This window comes from Megalobrama amblycephala, linkage group LG23, assembly GCF_018812025.1.
Source record: "Megalobrama amblycephala isolate DHTTF-2021 linkage group LG23, ASM1881202v1, whole genome shotgun sequence".
Lineage (NCBI taxonomy): Eukaryota > Metazoa > Chordata > Actinopteri > Cypriniformes > Xenocyprididae > Megalobrama > Megalobrama amblycephala.
In genome coordinates this window covers 19,408,674-19,417,231 of record NC_063066.1, presented here as the reverse complement: position 1 = coordinate 19,417,231, position 8,558 = coordinate 19,408,674, and the positions used below count along the sequence as shown (strand labels likewise).

Below are 8,558 nucleotides of genomic sequence, written 5' to 3'. Positions count from 1 at the left end.
ATCAACTTGAATTCCATAACCTTTTGTTGGCATGGTCTGAAGATTATCTAGTTCAATTTTTGGTAAAATCGGAGCAACAGCCTAGGGGGAGTTTGAAAAAGTAGTTTTTTTTCGAGAAAATTTTAATGAAGGAAAACGACGTCCTAGGGCGCAATTGAATTGTCTTGAGCCAAGGAATCAGAAAAAATAAAGACTCCAAATTTGCTATGGTGACAGTTCAAATTGGCCTCAACACCCCATTCAATGGGCTGCCATGGACTTCCAGAGCGGAAGAAGAAGAACAAGAAGAACGGCAATGTACACAATAGGTGCCTACGCACCTTTTGGTGCTTGGCCCCTAATAATGTGACCATATGAGTAAGAAAACTATCAGCCTATGCCCAAAGAAACACTCATAAACCATCGTCCGTGCACCACAAGAAAACTTTACCAAGCATTACCAAAGTGAGGAAGCCACACCAGGGCTCCAGACTAACTTTTTTCACTAGGAGCACAGTGGCCCCCAACTGAAAATTTTAGGGGCACAACCAGAAAATTTAAGGGCGCACACCGTAAATCAACATGCTAACCAAATCTACTAATTTCCACTGTATTACTAATAAATACTTTAATAATAGATGCAGAAATTACAATGTGCTGTTTCAAATTCAGTGTCACATTTTATTCTGCACTTTTGAAGATGCAACAACAAGGTAAACTGACAGCACCATCGCTGTCATGACAGTACAAATAGTAAACAAAATACCATACATTCAGAATAAAAAAAAGTGCTTAGTAACAAAGTGCTTAGTAACCTTTTGACATGCTTTAGTAACCATGACAATGGTGTACAATTATGTCTTAAGGCCAATTCACACCGCCCCGACAACAGCCAACAAACGCCAACAAACTCGTCTGTTGGAGTTTGTTGGATCGGTGTGATAACCCTGTTGGCGTTTGTTGGCGTTGGTCGGAGTCGGTTTTCACCCGACTGAACATGTTTAATCGGCGTTTGTCGGGTCGTGGAATGTCTGCGCGGTGTGAGCAGTTTTCCAACAAACGGCAACAAACTCGTACAAACACGTAATCTGACCTGATCACGAACCGTTGCCATGACGATGAGGCAAGTCCCCTGAATAGACAGCTGTTTGATCGCGCCCGCGCCTCACGCACACACAACAAAGTACTGGAAACGTGACATCGCAGCTTGCTCGTTATAAAAAATAAAATACAGTTAAAAATAAAAATATACAAAAGGTACAATAGTCCATAGTGCAATCCGTGCCATTCAGCAAGAGCAGCTGCTCCACTTCACCGAAAGATAGAGGTAACGACGTTATAACCACCATGAGAGCAACGCAGGTTTACCTTCAGTTTCGTTTTTTTAATAATTCGTTTTGGCTTGTTTAGCTACATGGTTTTATATGCTTATGGGTCTCGTTAATAAAAAGGGTCGCGCTAAAAAAAGTTTAAAAACCAGTGTATACCAACCAATAGGTTAGGCTACGATCAGATCTATGGCTACAGCGCTTCGGATTTGGTGCGGTAAAGTTGGTTTTATGTTGGACATTCGTTAGACATTCGATCTTTTCTTCAGTGTTAATTGATATATAATTGCATATAACGACGTGGATGATGCTGTATCTCGTTCAGATCACATTATAAATCCTAGTATCAAAAGTTAATTATAATATTAATAGGTGATGTTATTGTTTTTAGAATCAGAAGTGAAAAAGTCCTCACAATGATCCCCACTTGGGCATTTCAAGTTAGGGAGTGTCTCAAAAGTGCAAAATGCACAACAAAAATATGTGCATTAGATTAATACAATTATTAACTTTTATATTATTTATATATCTGTTATAAATATGTAAGTAAAGTGAATGTCATATTGAAATAAATATATTTACCTTTGTGGTTGTTTTATCTAAAGAGCTGAAATCACATACAATGTATTTATAAATACATGCAGCATATGATAAACAACTTATATTTGAAAAAGTTGTGATATGTTCACACACACCTGTCACACATCATACACGCGTTGGATTTTGGAAATGTCATTTTGTCATTTTTTTAATGAATTTTTCAATTTCACAAATCTATATAACTTCCTGGTCATGTGACCCGATGATGTCACACCAGTTGTGATATGTTCACACACACCTGTCGCACATCATACACGCGTTGGATTTTGGAAATGTCATTTTGCCATTTTTTTATGAATTTTTGAAATACACAAATCTATATAACTTCCTGGTCATGTGACCCGATGATGTCACACCAGTTGTGATATGTTCACACACACCTGTCGCACATCATACACATGTTGGATTTTGGAAATGTCATTTTGTCATTTTTTTATGAATTTTTGAAATACACAAATCTATATAACTTCCTGGTCATGTGACCCAATGATGTCACAACAGTTGTGTATATATATATATATATATATATATATATATATATATATATACATACACATATATTACACATATATTACAATATTGTATATATAGATTCCTGACTCAATGACTTCACACTTTAAATAGGCTTTGTTCACACATTTTTTACTACACACACTTATCTTACACAGTTTGCTTGCTTACAATGCATTGTATGACTGTATTGATGATTTTTTTCACATATATTCAACATTATTTCAATTTCTGTTATGTGACCTGATGATGTTACAACCCCTGTAATATACAGTAGTCAACATTTAAAGTGGATCAAAACATTTCATCAAAGTTGTCCTAACTTTTGTGATTGACTTCAAATGTTGACTACTGTATTCATGCATATTTCTCACCAATAACTTTAATTTTTTTTTAGGCTTTGACAAGACATTTGATACAGTGGAACATAGCTTGAGGTTTCACAGTCTTCGTTGTTAATTTATTTTCTAATATCATTAAGACACTGTATGCAAACAATAAAAGTTCACTGAGATTACATGGTATTTTCCCTAAATGTGATCTCTAAAGTGCTATTCACACAGGAATTCAACTTCTCTGCTTCTAAAGATTTAATTTATATTAACAAGATATATTTTGTAATAACAAGTCATTATTCTTCCAGAACTGCTTGATGCAAATTTTGGTTCTGCAATTACATTTCACTTTTATGGAAAGGCTTTTCCAAATTCATAATTGTAAATAGTTCTCTTTGTTTAAATTTGAAAAATATTGTTTGGATTATCTTACATTAATTTGTACATTTTACAATTTGGCATATTTTATCATAAAATGTATGTTGTGTTTGCTGAGATACGGTATTTTTATGTAGAGAAGACTTTGAATTAACATAGACATTTGCATGTGTTTTGATAGAGTTAGTATGTGTTGAAAATGTTTTTTAGCATTTTGAAATGTAGAGTTTGTGTTTATTTAACAAAATATGGTTTTGGGCAGAAAATTAACTATTTGGCTAATTGTGTGATGAATGTGTGTTGCTGTGTTAAGAGTTTAGAAAAAGTATTTTAAGTATTGCTAAACGCTTGTTAGCAATTGAAAAAAACTGTAATTATCTTATATAAAAACATTACTTTGTAATAGAATTTTTATTTGTAATATAATGTACTCCAATCTAACTTTTTTCTTGAACAGAACGTTCAATGAATTAAAAGCAATAATATATTTTGTTTGGACAATGGAGCATAAGCAATTATCACATCTATAACTTCAAAAAATTTTCCTATTCAGCCTGAAATAAAGTAGCACATCAAATATCTGTAATCCGTAACCCTCAAAAGATGATGATTTATTTATTATTCCAAACTGTGCATTAATGTGCATTTCCATTCAAAGGAATTATTATTGTACATGACAATAAAACCTATTTACAGGTGCTGGTCATATAATTAGAATATCGTGAAAAAGTTCATTTTTTTTATTGTAAATTATTTTTAAAAATGAAACTTTCATATATTCTAGATTCCCTACATGTAAAGTAAAACATTTAAAAAAAAATTGTTTTATTTTTTTTTATTTTGTTGATTAGAGCGTACAGCTAATGAAAGTCCAAAATCCAGTATCTCAAAATATTAGAATATTTACATTTGAGTTTCATTAAATGACCATCCCTACAGTATAAATTCCGGGTATCTCTTGTTCTTTGAAACCACACTAATGGGGAAGACTGCTGACTTGGTAATGGTCCAGAAGACAATCATTGACACCCTCCACAAAGAGAGTAAGTCACAGATGGTCATTGCTGAATGTGGTGGCTGTTTACAGAATGATGTATCAAAGCATATTAAATGCAAAGTTGACTAGAAGGAAGAAATTGGGTAGGCAAAGGTGCACAAGCAACAGGGATGACCACAAGCTTGAGAATACTGTCAAGTAAAGCTGATTCAGACACTTGGGAGAGCTTCACAATGAGTCAAATGAAGCCGGAGTCAGCGCATCAAGAGTTACCACACTCAGACATCTTCAGGAAAAGGACTACCAAGCCACTCCTGAAACAGAAACAACGTCAGAAGCATCTTATCTGGGCTAAGGAGAAAAAGAACTGGACAGTGAACAGTGGTCGAAAGTCCTCTTTTCAGATATAAGTAAATTTTGCATTTCATGTTGAAATCATGGTCCCAGAGTCTGAAGGAAGACTGGAGAGGCACAGAATCCAAGCTGCTTGAAGTCTAGTGGGAAGTTTCTGAAGTTAGTAATGATTTGGGGGGCCGTGATGTCTGCTGGTGTTGGTCCATTGTGTTTTATCAAGTGCAAAGTCAATGCAGCCATCTTCCAGGAGATTTTGGAGCACTTTATGCTTCCATCTGCTGACAAGCTTTATGGAGATGCTGATTTCCTTTTCCAGCAGGACTTTAGCACCTGGCCACAGTGCAAAAACCACTTCCAAGTGGTTTGCTGACCATGATATTACTGTGTTTTATTGGCCAGCCAACATGCCTGACCCCTGAATCTATGGGATATTTTCAAGAGAAAGATGAGAAACAGTCGATCCGACAATATACAGATGATCTGAAGGCTCAATAGTGCCTCAGCAGTGCCACAGGCTGATCACTTCCATGCCACACTTCACTGATGCTGTAATTTGTGCTAGGAGCAAGTCATTTGCTGTAATATGTGCTGCCGACCAAGCATTGAGTGTACAAATGAACATACTTTAAAGAACTTGAACTTTTCTGTTTTGCAAATCCATTTTTTTATTGATCTTAGGAAATATTTTAATATTTTGAGATACTGGATTTTGGACTCTTATGAGCTGTACGCTCTAATCATCAAATTAAAAAAAAAAAAAAAAAAAAAAAAAAAAAAACCTTTGAAATGTTTTACTTTACATGTAGGGAATCTAGAATATATGAAAGTTTCTTTTTTAAAAATAATTTACAATAAAAAAATGAACTTCTAATTATATGACCAGCACCTGTATGTACGTTTACAAGTGTAATTGGTATGTTATTAACATCAAAATAGCTTTTTAGTAAAAACTCTGGTGCCTTTTTGAAATATAACATTTGGTTTTATGTATATAAGATATATAACTACTTTCATAATGGTGTCATTACAAGATCCTAACACCATTAGTTCACATTTGTTAATATTTAAATAAAGACCAGAAATCAATGAAAAAAACAATCAACAGTTCGAATTCTAACTTCTGTATGTTTTCTTAAATAAAGGGATGTGTCATGAGCTAACTGTTGATGCTATTATATAAAGTTGTCAGTACTTTTGATAATAGTAATCAAATGTAAACAAAATTAAGTTTCTTAAAAATGTAGTCATCTTCAGTTGTGTTGAATGCCTTTTAAAAATCAGTAAAGAATAAAAAAAGATTTTCATTTCAAACAGGGTAATGTAATTTATATTTAACATTAGCCACATATTATTCCTAATACTGATAATAATAATAATTAGAATAATAATAATTTTTGTAAAACTAACAAATGCAAATGTAAAAATAATAAAAGAGCAGGTACATTTGGTGAGAAATGTGTGTGGCTATATTGGGGTGGTTTTGACAAATTTTCAGGTCACATGACCAGAAAGTTATTTAGATTTGTGTAATTCAAAAATTCATAAAAAAATTGACAAAATGGCATTTCCAAAATCTAACGCGTGTATGATGTGCAACAGGTGTGTGTGAACATATCACAACTGGTGTGACATCATCGGGTCACATGACCAGGAAGTTATATAGATTTGTGTATTTCAAAAATTCATAAAAAATTGACAAAATGACATTTCCAAAATCCAACGCATGTATGATGTGCGACAGGTGTGTGTGAACATATCACTACTGGTGTGACATCATCGGGTCACATGACCAGGAAGTTATATAGATTTGTGTATTTCAAAAATTCATAAAAAATTGACAAAATGACATTTCCAAAATCCAACGCATGTATGATGTGCGACAGGTGTGTGTGAACATATCACTACTGGTGTGACATCATCGGGTCACATGACCAGGAAGTTATATAGATTTGTGTAATTCAAAAATTCATAAAAAAATGACAAAATGACATTTCCAAAATCTAACGCGTGTATGATGTGCAACAGGTGTGTGTGAACATATCACAACTGGTGTGACATCATCGGGTCACATGACCAGGAAGTTATATAGATTTGTGTATTTCAAAAATTCATAAAAAATTGACAAAATGACATTTCCAAAATCCAACGCATGTATGATGTGCGACAGGTGTGTGTGAACATATCACTACTGGTGTGACATCATCGGGTCACATGACCAGGAAGTTATATAGATTTGTGTATTTCAAAAATTCATAAAAAATTGACAAAATGACATTTCCAAAATCCAACGCATGTATGATGTGCGACAGGTGTGTGTGAACATATCACTACTGGTGTGACATCATCGGGTCACATGACCAGGAAGTTATATAGATTTGTGTAATTCAAAAATTCATAAAAAAATGACAAAATGACATTTCCAAATTCCAACGCATGTATGATGTGCGACAGGTGTGTGTGAACATATCACAACTGGTGTGACATCATCGGGTCACATGACCAGGAAGTTATACAGATTTGTTTATTTCAAAAATTCATAAAAAACTGACAAAATTACCTTTCCAAAATCCAACAGGTGTTGCAAGTGTTAGTGAATATATTACACTTGCCTTGACAACACCTGTTTCTATCAGGTAAAATAAAATGGTAGAGTACAATGTAATAACAATGTACTAGTTCATAGCAAATAACCCGTTCACCGCTTAAAATGATGTGTTCCGCTAAAATAAGGTTTCCCACTTAATTCCGATTTTTACATTTTATTAACATGCTTTACATGGTTTCACATCTTGGAATGTGTGTATGTACTTTTGAGACAGTCCCTTAATTTGCTTGGCGAATGTCTAACGAATGTCCAACATAAAACCAACTTTACCACACCTTCGGATTTCAGGTTAGTATTTTTGTTTTGCCTCAATACTTTAATACAATGAAAATATATATGATACTAGGATACATTATTAATATAATAAACTTGCCTGACAATATTGTTAACATGGTTACACGTGTGTAGTTGTGGAATTTTCCCAGTCAGACGTCACTCGTTTGTTGGTGTTTGTTGGGGCGGTGTGAACATGACAGTTTTTTCCGGGTGTGTCTCATACGTCCTGAAAAGTGAAGCCGCGGGCTCTTTGATCGCCCCCTGGAGGCTGGATGCAGTACAGGTCATAAACCCCGCCCTCTCAATGCAGTCGAATGAGACTTCAGTGAAAACTTAAAAATAAATTCTGCTTCAAATAAAACTTTCTGAAAGATGGTTCTGGTCATTTAAGGTAGTTGTTATCACGCTGATATATATTCAATTGTTCGTTTTTGTGATGATTTAGATTTTAGCTAGCAATTTGATGCTATAAAAACGGGGCGTGTCGTCGTGATTCGAAGTTGATTGACAGCTTGTCTGAGGACTGTCGGAGCTTCGAGGGGAGATTGAAGATGTATTAACTAACTGTTAATTTTCGATTTCTTTGTTATTTAACACCAACAAAATGAGTTGTTCAGCAGTAAACTGTACTAACTGACCTACAGGATCTGACGGATCACTGAACTTTTTTCTGTAACATTAAATGTGGGCGTATAAGCTAATTAATAAATGTTATTAGTTAAGATAACACACCTAATGTTAACCATGTCGGGGAAAAGCAGGTGATCGTTATCTGGCAAGTTACTTATTATTTTTATGGGTATAAAATAATAATTAGCAGGACAAAACTAATGATAGCTTACTCTAATTACAGCAATCGATCTCCTGTAACGTTAGTTGAACTTGATTTAAAATGGCAGGACCGTTTCTGGCGATTTAGAGTTGTTTCTAGTGGCATATTATATTGATTTTATCTACTGAATTTGCTGTTTCAAAAATATTATTGCTCTAGAAACAGAATAGCCTATTATTTTATAGGTAGACTTTTAAATTGTGTATAATTTTTATAGTCTATTTAAAATACATGAATGATGACGCAGTCGCCTGGGCGGAAGTTTGATATCGCGACTCCGCCTCCGGCTCCACGACGATTCCTTCTGCGCATGCCCAGGCTCCAAACTTTTTTTTTTCTGACGTATTGCGTAACGTGTCAGCGC

General features: G+C 34.4%; 1 long non-coding RNA gene across 1 annotated transcript; it reads right to left on the bottom strand.

Moving 5' to 3' along the window:
* Positions 1-639: 639 nt before the first annotated feature.
* LOC125258670 lies at positions 640-7,563 on the bottom strand. Its single transcript, XR_007182662.1, has 2 exons — positions 7,362-7,563; positions 640-1,508 (listed from the first exon to the last, which is right to left on the bottom strand). It is a non-coding gene; the product is annotated as an uncharacterized LOC125258670 (long non-coding RNA).
* Positions 7,564-8,558: the final 995 nt, after the last annotated feature.